Source organism: Seriola lalandi, unplaced genomic scaffold (genome assembly GCF_002814215.2).
Source record: "Seriola lalandi dorsalis isolate HSWRI2012SDOR001 ecotype SW California unplaced genomic scaffold, Sedor1 jcf7180002054580, whole genome shotgun sequence".
Lineage (NCBI taxonomy): Eukaryota > Metazoa > Chordata > Actinopteri > Carangiformes > Carangidae > Seriola > Seriola lalandi.
The window spans coordinates 689,306-701,357 of record NW_019525133.1 but is presented as its reverse complement, the minus strand read 5'-3'; the positions used below and the strand labels follow the sequence as shown (position 1 = coordinate 701,357).

At 40.2% G+C, this 12,052-nt stretch overlaps 1 protein-coding gene across 3 annotated transcripts in view; it reads left to right on the top strand.

Moving 5' to 3' along the window:
• Positions 1–574: 574 nt before the first annotated feature.
• ccser2a (coiled-coil serine-rich protein 2a) overlaps positions 575–12,052 on the top strand; it is a 53,448-nt gene continuing 41,970 nt past the window's right edge. For 2 of the 3 annotated variants that reach the window (XM_023418116.2, XM_023418117.2), the window contains exon 1: positions 575–1,151. The gene's annotated coding sequence lies outside the window, so the exon portion shown is untranslated. Of the gene's footprint in view, positions 1,152–8,346; positions 8,481–12,052 lie in introns of those variants that run through there. The other variant, XM_087177083.1, reaches the window with a different exon arrangement.

Genomic DNA, 12,052 nt, shown 5'->3' with positions numbered 1-12,052 from the left:
ATGATTTGCGTGTCGTTGTAGTTGTTTAGTGTGTCTGTCGTCATTTTACATCTGTTTGTGATTGTTTGGTACCTGTTTGTGGTTGATTTGTGACTCATTTCGGGCGTTTCATCTCTTTCTTGGATATTTTGCAGGTGAAGATCAGGGGCCCTAGCCTGTGGGTATAGGACCATTCAGTACATGCATTGATTACAGCAATAAACCCATTTATAAATTGTGCCTGATCAGAGAGTTGCTAATACTAAATTAAGAAGGCTTAATGATAATAACCCTTACCCCTCATATCCATATAGTGCCTTGCAGCCACATCTCTGCACGAGCCTCTATGGCTCATTATACTCTGACGTCACATGAACGGCTAGCAGGAAGTATGTAGTTAACAACAAAAATATGGACTACATGAAATGATACAAACTATTCAGACAGCCAATGACAGTAAACAGATGTAGGCAAACGAGCACTTGGAGGTTAGCATGCGATGTCACCCTTTGAGACCCAGGTGACAACTCCAAGCTCCGCCCAGCTGGAGGCGAGAGGAGGCTGTCGGAATGATAGACCGCTGTGGGAAGTCAGTCTGAAGGCTACCGTGTGGCTCTCTGTTATGGACAGTGTCTTTACAACACTACGTTTTGTTTTGTATGATGATTTTGCCTCTTTTACGTTTCCGGATTTTGTTTACGTTCGCTCGGACCGTCTTTTTCAGTCGACAATGCTCGGTATCATCAGTTGGTCGGTGTTGACAGTTTAACTAACGGCTCAGTGATTCAGTAGCTTAGGAATATTTTTTTTTTCTTCGCCAAACTGGAAATACTTTATGGAAAAGCGAAAACTTCCCTAACATTTACATGTTTCTTTTCAGTCAACTCGTCGTAATTGTCCTGGACTCGTCGTAGTTTATTTTGTTGGTGCGGGACAGACTTGATATTTTACATCGAGCCTAGAGCTTTTCACTGAACTTGTGTATTGACTACTGGCTATGGGCTAGCTAGAACTTCATCAATACATCTCAATGTTTAAAGAGTGTGTTGAAGTGAAAGTGAAAGACTGATTAACGTTACCTCTACTTTACAACATGCGAAGACAACAAACATGTGGACTCTTTGCTGACCCATCGTTGAGGCTACAGATATGCTTTTAACGGCGTGATTCAGGTAAGTGTTGTTATATTATGCGCACACCAGGTTACATAAGCTCTGTTATAATTGTGAATTGGTATGAAAACACTTCAACTGTGTTAGCAGTATTGCCTTTATTAAAACTCTTTCTGACTGGTTATGTGTGGCTACAAAACAAAACATGGTAGCCCCACAAACCTTTTTTTTATTTTTATTTTTTTTATTTATTTATTTTTTTAAACATGATACTCCATAATGAAGAAAATCAGGCCTCAATGATGAGGTTGTCAGTGGTCTTCCTCTGTTTTGCCCACTGAAACAGAAGAAGCCATGTTTTCCAACATCACAACATCACCCCCTACAGTCAACCTGCCCTGAAAGACTTGCTGTACCATGAATGATAATGGCCAGGCCTTTATGTAATAAGCCTATACAAAGTACCCAATTATATAACAGAAGTTGTGCACATTGATCTCATAATGTAGACAAATTGGATAATCTTGGAGTATTGCAGCTTGACAAGCCTCTCATCATGTCACACAGTGTCTCCGTATGGCTCAATAATTTATACTTGAAGGGAACTCAACCTTGTTTGAGATACACCACTGAGATGTGTGTTCCTAATGCATATCTGGATTAAAGGGATGACTCACGCCTTCGTGCTCCACTCCAGTCATAAAGTTAGATCCAGCAGACAGGGAGTTCAAATTTAACCAGGGTTTATATACCATGCAGTGCTGCCTCACATATTTATATTTTTATACCACAACTGAAGTTGCTGTCAGTCAAGTCTCATAACTGCATGTGTGCGCATGTGTGTACCATTTTAGGCTATGATCCATTACAGCCCAGACAGTGCAAAGCGCCATGGCATCAACGCGCCAGTACACATTAGGATAAGGCATGACTGATTGCCCTTAGTGTAAGTGAGATGGACACTCCCCTGTTCTCCCAGTGTTTGGGTGGGGTTGCATTTACACACACACACAAATGCAAATCTATGTGTGTGTTTCTCACACACCTGTTGGCAGGGGTCCTGGAACACCACCTTGGCTGAGGGTGTGTTTACTATCTGATTTCCCTCAACAACAGCTGAATGTCTCCACTGTGCACCTGCCTGCTAAAGACCCCCCAAACTGCAGTTCAGTATGTGGTTTTTCCAGACTGTGTGTGCCCTAACTGTCACCGTCGGTGCTCTTGGTAATCTAGCTATGTGTGAAGATACATGTTATACACGTTACCCTGTGCATAGTAGTCATTCCAATAGTGCCCATGAAGGGCAGCCTTGAGGTCAGATAAGATGTTAAAGTGCGCTTGTATATGTGTAAAAGGGACTACTTACAGCACAAAGAAGTGTTGAGTCATTCGTATGACAATGCTAGAAATCACAGACTGAGGGACTCAGTGTAGAGCAAGGCGAGTGATGTATAATGTCTGTGAAGATTCTCAGTCATGCAGGTCATGGTGATCCAAGAGGAGCTGAATCAAGGGCATCTGGACTTGGTTGTAGATACTTGAAAACATTTCACCTCACATTGAAGAGGCTTATTCATTTATGAATGGAACTTGCTCTCGATTCAGCTCTTCTTGGATGAGTGATGTATAGCTCTTCAGACTGTCAGACATGAGCAGTTTGCAGTCATCCTTTCCACTGTAGGTGTTTTATTTACTGTCGTTTTTCAGATTTCATTATTGGAATAAAACAGACATGGCGAATCTCTCACTGATTCCCGTTCTTTCCTGTATTTTTTCTGACCTTAACAACTGATGGATCTAAAATGCCCAGAGATTAGGTCATTCAATATAATACACTGTAGTTATAGTTTTGTGCATGTTTTCAAGTGTGTGGGGTTGTGGTGTTGTGCTCAGAGCCTAGGCACTTGATTTGACTTTGACTTTTCTCTGATCCTCTCTGCCCTCTTCTCTCTCCGTATGAGGCCTATCATTAGAGCTATACTTAGCCACGCTTATCAGTTCCGTCGTTCCCTCGGTAAGACCACAGATGTTTAAAATCTTTTAATAGCTCAGCATGTTGTGTGTGAGGAGTGTAGACACAGGATCTCAGATACACTGACACAGGTTCAGAAATTGACAGGCACTTGGGGCAAAAATGCCCTTCAGAAATCAGAAAATGCTCTTGGAATTAAAAAAAACAAGATTGCTCTAATATATTGCAGTACTCTTTGCATGTTACCTATTCATATTTTACTTTATTTTACTTTCTTGTGTCTGTGAGATGACTGTGGTATCCTTGTCAAGGTGATTGTTTATAGTGCATTTGGGTGAGAAACATAACTCTTTGATGATATCAGGCTGTGGGTTGTATACAGCTGAGGATTTCTATTCTGTCCTTTCAGAAAGCAATAATACAACATGGAATAAATTGAATGCATGGGAGTGTTTTTGTCTATGTAAAAATACCTCTGTTCTTTTGCTCCACATAGTATTTACACAGGTGTCATTATAAAGACAATGCGGGGTGGTAGCAGCAGCTGTGTGGCATCATTGGTTTGATAATGGCATTTATTGTCAGGATACAATGAGCAGTTTCTGAAAATGTCAGAACTCTGTTTCAACAAAGACATTTTGGCTTTCAGTAGCAGGAAAGTCTAGATAGCTCAGTTCTGGCCATGACAGTGAGACAGCAAGTCAGTATGCACATTACCAGGACCCTGACAGTGAAGCAGCTAAATGGAATTCCTCCATCATTACCTTTATTATTTATACCTTTGCTTTTCTTACAGTGACATGTCAAAATGTGATATGTCTTTAGTGTAAATTGTCTCCTGTTGACTGTGCAATTTGCCATTCTACAATATATCTTGATGTATGGCAGTCATCTGCTCAGTTGAAGAATAATGTGTATGATCAAACGCTTACATGCTACACTCACATACACTGTAGTAAGTATGTGGGTGTAGGGTGTGATCACAGGCTGTGTTTGAGTGACATCCTCGGCTGCATAGGTACCTGAGTAGAGGCCCCATTAGCCATAAGTGAAAATACCTGAGTGGGTGTGCGTGAGGAGAAGTGAATGAGAGAAAAGGATCATTCACATTACACAGATATGTCACAAGTTCATTCCATGTCATTGCTGTAATGATTTGCTATTGACAGTACTTTATATGATGTTTGAAATGCATGCTATAGCTATAGGAGGAGTATGTCTCGTCAGGTGTCTGTACCTGCCAGCATGTCACCTGTCAATGTGGCTCTATTTATGTGACAGATATAGAGTACGTGTTTCTTTAGTTTCAGGTAATGTAACTGCATTAAGCTTGAACCACCCCCCAGGTTGCAGGGTCACTCTCATTAAAACCTTTAAGTCTTCTTCAATAATCCTCCGAGGCTTTGAGTCATGTGATATTATAGAATCCTTGGCCCTGTTTAGACCCGGCAGTAACATGCGTCTCAGGTGATCCGATCAAAAGTGGACAGCTCTAAGTTCAGGTGTGAATGCATCCAAGGGAAATTGAGGAGTCATTATCCGATCACTTAGACCACTTACGGAGGTAGTCTGGGCTGCATATGGCCACGTTCTTACAGGAATGTAAACGCAAATGTGTCCTCAATGCCACATCGAAGGACTGTCTACTCAGCTGGCTTCCTCTGCCACAGTCTTGTCCCGCCACAGTTTCATTATGAACCAAAAGTATTTTACTATATTAAGTGTCTAAAACCTTTCATTGTAGAGAGCTGTGCACAGTGCATAGATGCGCTCAGCCCCTTGCCCCGCTTTCTTGCTCTTTCTCTCTCACACACACACATTGATAACAGATCCTGTCTGTCATAGTCAGACTAGCTAAAAACAACAACACATTTGGTCTTTGCAAACAGAGATGATGTACAGTTGGGTCCAAAAGTCTGAGACCACTTTTCCATTTTCAGTGTTTGTCTTTGGGATCAGACATTTAGACAAAGAATGTGCTGGAGACTGTGTTGTGTGTTTTGAGGGTCAGAGTTTGCTTTCAACCTATATGCACAAACACTGCTAAGTCATTCTGTGTGACCTGCTTCGGTTTGCATGCTTCTGTTCAAAATAGGTGTTTTTCTCAGGCATGATGGCTTGTTTCCAGTGCAAAGCTCTGGTTATAAAAGGTTTCCGAGTGTGATCGTACTCATGTTACTGCACGAGTTTCACTTGGCAGACGTCTTTTATGGTGTTGAGTGGGTCAGCCAGTGGCATGTCATTGCTGCTGCTAAACTTTCATTTGGCCCCAGAAATACTTTAACTTATAGTATTATTTTATATGCGATATATCTTTGTGATACACTTGTAATGTTGAAGCTCTGGATCTGATGGATGAGGTGAGACTAGTGACATTTGACACCCAAATGTCGTTGCAAAAACAAATACTGTCCCAAATGTCACCTGCACAGACATGGTAGTTGATATTCAAATACTGTGTTTGCATGGCAGGCTGGACTGCAGCATCATCTTGCATCACCATATAATGGATTTCGTTGTGTTATTTTGGCCTTCTCTTTTCAAAGCAATTTAAACAGCAGGGGTATATGTAGCCATAGCCACCACCAGTGAATATTGAGTCAGTTTATCTCAGAGGGCTTCTAACGTTAAAAGAAAGGCTATGCCATTGTCCCAGCCACTCTTGGATAGGTTCCATTCCAGTTTCATCAGTTGACCTAATAGCACTACACTGTGTGGAAAAACTGGACACAAAGGCATGGACGTTAACCACCAACTGTGGCCTGATTTGATGTAAGGATGCCTTGTTCTCTCTGGCCTCATGTCAGACTGTTTTCTAGCTACTGTACAAAAATGTCCTGCCTAAGGAAACAGTGGAGATTGGGGGAAGCGTTTGTTAAGAGAGACAGCCTGGTAGAGTGAGTGGAGAGGAAGGAGGCACAGGAAAAGAGTGAAGTTGGGCACAGAGGAAGTTGACCTAATAGCAGTGTATTGTCCATTCACAAAGGATAAATCCGACAGGAACATGATTAAAAACTTACTATTTACACTGTTTCATATTCAGGGTTCATTTCATGTCAGGTTCATTCACTTAAAGCCACATGGCTCACCTCTAAAGACAGGGCCTGTGTTTTGCACTGTAACATGTGGCGATAAGGAATGAGTCAGAGTTAGCTGGAGATGTTTCAAATGAACTCACTTGTCCGTGTGAGGAGAAGCTTTTGATACAGCAGAGAAAATGATATCATTGTAGTGGTCTCACTTGGGTGAAGTCAGCTGAAGTGGCCATGAACTCTGAGTCCTGGTTACTGTATAAATGTTTGTGTGGTTGTGTGCATAGCATATTCATATACGTGCCTGTACTTGAAAAACATGAAACCTATGTTTGATGTGATATTACGCTTCATAAAAATATTGTCATGCTTTCATTCATTTAGTGTTTGTGTTCTCATGAAGCAATAATTCTATTATTTTCAATGAATTCTGTGCTGCAGATGAGGTTGTTCAGTAAAGTGACGTCACACATCCACTTGGCCAGTGACAGGGTGGAGTTCTTCACAGTCATGTTGCATGTGCATACACTCCTTGTTGACAAGGTTGGCCTTAGGATATTTTGAGTTGAAACCAAGGCTGTATTCATGATAATAGAAAAAATTGTTGATAAAACTTGTTATTTCTTTAATTATTGTTTTCATTTTGCACTTTTCAAGGTGATATCTTCACATTGGTAATTTTGTCTGAACAAAATATTAAAAGAAAGGAAAATTAATAGATTTAAAGTGATAAAGAGGAAGAATTGTTGATTTTTGGAGCAGACAAATCTTGGTGATTGGAAGCGAGCTAGATGACATAAAAAAGTCTTTATGACCTTTGGTTGTTGTAATTGTCTTCAAGTGAAGCCAGAGTATGCTTTTATATTTTAAAACGCAAATAATGGATTTTTTTTTTTTTTTTTTTTATTAAAAAAGGTTGATCCTCTTATTTTGTGTAATGTTACTTACTATATGGCTAAGCTAGTTAACAAGTAATACGATTTAAAAGGGGCTGTCAAATGCACTGTAGTCCTCTCAGAGTGTGGTTCAAATGAAGGTTCACATCAGAGGGAGCAGACAGTGACATGTCTGTCTAAGCATGCTGTACACATGCACACATACACTTAAAAACTGTAGATGCAGCTAGGTGTTAGGAGAAATGTGATTATGATGATGGGAGTGTGGACATCTGGGCTACTATAACAGTGAAGATGATTTGATTTATTTCAGTCCTACCAAGACGTCTATTGCTCAGCATCACACCTCGGAAAGAGTGCAGCAGAATTATTCTTATGGATGAGTCAAGGCAGATGAGGAAGACTTTTTTTGTGTTGTGACCAGTTGGTAGCATGACTAATTTTTTGTTCAGACTTCATTTTCTACGTAATATAGTGACGTAGATGTAGAACAGCCAATTTTAATTGAAGTAGCTACATGATAGAAGCGATACATAAAAAAATATAAAAGATGAATGGGTCTTTTGAAAGCCTGTGTTTTAGCATTTAATCCTGTTGCTAATGTAATGTTGGTTGCATGCTGTGATTTATAAAGGTATGTGATACCGCAGGCTCTTATAAACGGGAAATATTGAGGAACTGGCAATGCTTGTATGGTTTTACTGCCGGCACTTAGCAGAAAACGGTTGACTGAGTGGAACCAGTATGATGTCAAGCATGAAATGAGAAGGGGAAATTGAATTCACACTGAATATTTACGATAACCACGACAAATTCCTCTTTACTGGAGTCACTTTTCATGTGCAGCTGAGTGCTAGGAAGGATCTGTTTTCCTTTATTATCCCCTCTGGTAATCTCATGACATTAGGCCAGTACCATGCACACTGAAAATTGCTACTTAAGCTTGTAGATACATTTTCTTGTGTCGGAAGGATTACGTGGCTTTAGTCTTTAGGCTGTGTACTATTGTACCAAATGATCAGACTTTTCTTGCTGTAGATAATCTATTTTGTACTGGAAATGAGTCTTTGTAATGTTTCTTCCTTTCTTCTGTTGGTTTACTTTCCTAAAAGCATAATTTTTCCTCTCCTGTCCTCCCTGCTTCTCTTGCAGCGCAATGGGTGGGGCTCCTGAAAGATGCCCTATCAAATATTAACTGCACCCATGAAAGCTCTGTTCTCTTCAACCACACGCCCATCGGCACACACCACACAAGCGTCACATTTCACATACACACTGGCACACATGCAAGGAGAGAGAGAGCCAGGCAGCAGGCAGATCGACCTCTGAAGAGCGTCTTCCTGTTCTATTGCCCGCTACCGTACTTTCAGTTTAGCTGATGGAGGAAGCAAAGTAAAGAGTGGCTTGGCAACTTGGTGTAGCTCTTATCTTAGTAATTGACTCTGGGATGGAAATGACTGGACAAGTCAACTTTAGTCACTGAGTTAAGGTAATACTTTCTAATGTACTTTTTATACAAGCAAAGACACTGCACTGTATACATAGTACTTTATATAGCAGGTTGCCAAACCTTAACTTTCTCCACTTACACTGTATCTACTCACTCTTTCCAATGTTGCTATCTGTCATTTGATCTACCACAGTTAGTATACAGCATTACCAAACCCTCTGTACTGTCTCATTGGATTAGCATCACTTAGCATCAGTGTAGCTCAGCCTAGTATTGCTTTCACTCAATACACATTAGCCCAGCATCAGTGTTGCTTTCATCCCTGTCTCATTCTATTAGCCTCCTCTAATGGCACTCTGTTAATCTCTTCAGGGAGAGAGCTATGGGCCACTACCTCCCTGTCCAGATGACTGGCCTAGTTATTACTCCACTGAGACATAGGACTCCGTCAATATATGTAAATGAGTCTGCAGTTTGGTTCATTAGGGAGTGAGATAGTCATCTCTGCATTTGATCCTAAGATTATACTTATTGTGCCTTCATCCATTCCCAAATCAGATAAAAAGCATTAGGCCTGTTTTTTAAAAATGGATCTGTCTGGTGGTTGGTTAACACAAGCCCTTGGATTTGTTTAGACTCTTCACTGACAAGAGTGAAACTGCTCTGAGATAGTGGTTATGTGGTTGTGTGTGTTTGGTCTGATCCATTGCTCTTTACAACAAATGTCTTGGTGTCTTAGAGAAGAGCCACTTGGATGACATATTAGACTCTTCATATGGGTTATTTAACTATTGATCCATGTAATTAATTGGTTCTGCATAATGAAAAACAGATTTACCAAGAAGGCAGAAAGATTTCAAAAGAAAGAGGGAGGTACAGAGGAGTTCTACATTGCAGCTGTTTTCCAAATCATGCCAAGAACAAACAAGTGCCAGAAGAGAGATTTCATCTTTTCTTTTTTCAACCCTCTTGTTCCTCCCTCCTTGTTTTCCCCAACGTATCTTCTCTTCCTCAGTTCTGCTCTTTATGTACGTTAACCACAATCCACATGGATTTAATTGCTCAGACATAATAAATTCAAAAGAAAAAGTGCTTTGCTTTTTGAGTCTGACTGAAGCAACTTTGTCTTTGTTTTTTTTTAACCTCTGCAGTTACAAACATGCATGATAGACTGCTGTCGTGTTTAGGAAGCTGTTCCTCTACACAGGAAATGGTTAAACCACAGCGAATCTACCACTGTAAAGACAAAATAGTTAAAACCACTGCAGATTTTTTTATGGTTGTAGCAACTTTCAGAGTCTTGTAATGGCATGATGAAGTTTATGTTTGAAAAATGACACAGTCCCAAATAAAACTGGGTTCTATTTGTTGCTTTCAGCCCATTCATCTTATAGTTGCTTTAAATAAAGTTACTTCAAATAGTGCTAACAATACTGACACTGTGTATGTGTATGAATCCCAGGAAGTTCATATCCTCTTTGGCCATATCCTTCTCTGGGCTTTCCACAGTCTGAATAAAGTCAAATAAAAAAAACCGTCCTTAATCTTTCAGAATTGAAGGAAAGATAAAAGAGGAGAGATGGATATAGCCAGCCATGCTGCTATGTTGAGAAATAGTGCTGTTGCTCTGTAATGATAGGGAGCTATGAGCACTGGGAGATGGGGACAGGCTGGCTGTAGGGAGGAACAGCAGGATGGGGGATTTGCTGTGTGTAGTAGAGCGCTTCCATTCATGCGTAGCTCCAATGACCCAATAGATCATAGCCCTCAGGCTGTCGCATCCTATCTGCATCCATCCTGTTACTCCTGAAGAATGCATCTCTGTAGTGTGTGTACATGTGCGGTCCAAAAGTGAAAACTTTGCCAGAAGAGTAATGAATGACCTTACTCTTGCAGATCCAATTTTTCAGCCTTCCCGCATCTCTGCCAGGTGCTGTCTGTCTGGCTGTCCTCTGAGTCGGAAATGAAGAAAGGGCAAATAGCCTCCCTGGAAGTCATACAGGAAGCTCCCATTTTTCTGTACTACAGAGTGAAAGAGAAGATGTCATCTCACTTTCCTGCTCATTTCACACTCAGGGATTGCTGCTGAGATGCTGAGTTGCAGGTCTAGCAGAAGATCTCTCTGTGGGAAAAGTCTGCTGGGAGTCTTGTCTGTCTCTCCCATTCTAATTCTATTTAGCAATAACTGTCTGTCTCTGCGTCTGTTTCCCTTTCTCTCTTTTTATCCTTCTCATTCCCTTCCATGCTTGTTGTTTCTCTTTCCTTGTGTGGTTTTTAGTCTCTCTTGATTGAGAATGAATCCATGGAGAAACCGTACACACACAGTGGATTATAACAGATGTAAATCTTGGCTGTTAATCTGATCCGCATGAGACAAAATCTAGAGAATAGTGAGGTTCTGGGACATTGAGAAAAAACTATTTTTTTTGCTGTTGACCCATTCTCAGAGCAATAAAGATTTCAGGCCAGGAAACTAAAGTTAAATTTAATTATTTACAGTCTCTCCTCAGACCTCCATGTCATACCAGGTTAAAATGAGCCCAACAGCACTAAGGCTTGTCAGAGGGTTTATCCTGTCATGGCAGTGTACATTTCCTTTTCTGTAACATTAGATTTTCATTATATATAGAAGTATGATTATAACCCCGACTTTAGTTGGACTGAACTCTTTTCATTACATTTTTCATCCCTTCACACTATCATTGTTTCATATGTTGTTTACTATACAGTGGAGAGCCACAGAAAAGACACTGTTGGCCTTGGTCTACATATGGTTTATTGCAGGCCTTGTACTGGCAGTGAGTGAAGCTCTGGGATATTTATTTACAGTATTATACTGTGGGGGGAGGGGCAGGCCTTCAGATATGAGCATTTGACAGATGGCCTGAACGGTTTACTGCCCTACCTCTGAATATGTGTCAGTTCAGTGAGGATCTTGTTTATTTTTGATCCTCTTCAGCTGACCTGTGTCTTTGTATTAGTATTGGGAATAGGGCTGGCCATATTGTATTTGTAGCACTGAGCAACAGAACCTTTCATTTACTAAAATTTGGCAAAGACTGTCAGATTCTTTTTCTTGTTTTCTAATTCTTTGACAAGATATTTACTGATTCAAACAATCATTTTGTGAGAAATTTTTCATTTAAGCAAAGTGCATGTATGATGGTTATGTTAATAATACCCTGATGCACATGGCATTTTTAGCTTATTTTGTTAAATTAAAGCACATGTTTGTAGGCAAATTTGTTTGTACTCTTGTCCTCTTGTTTCTGGCGTTGGTACCAAAACGTGGCTATTGAGTGGGCACCAATATTAAAAAAATAGATACAGGCAGGCAATACCCAGCTTAGACCTGACCTGTGATGATGCAATATTATTAGGCTACTTATTTTACATTAGAAAATATAAATGCACTGTTTGAGGTGGAATAGTAGTTCTCAACCAGTTTACCAAGGCACCATGTTTTGCTGTAGGGACAATTGAGGTGAATCTAGAGAAAGTCATTTTCAGATAGAAATGTTAATGAATATTTTGAGATCCAATGACATTTCTTTTGTCTATCAATAGGTTATTTGGATTCTTCAACTTCTCTTTTATAATCATAGTAATTA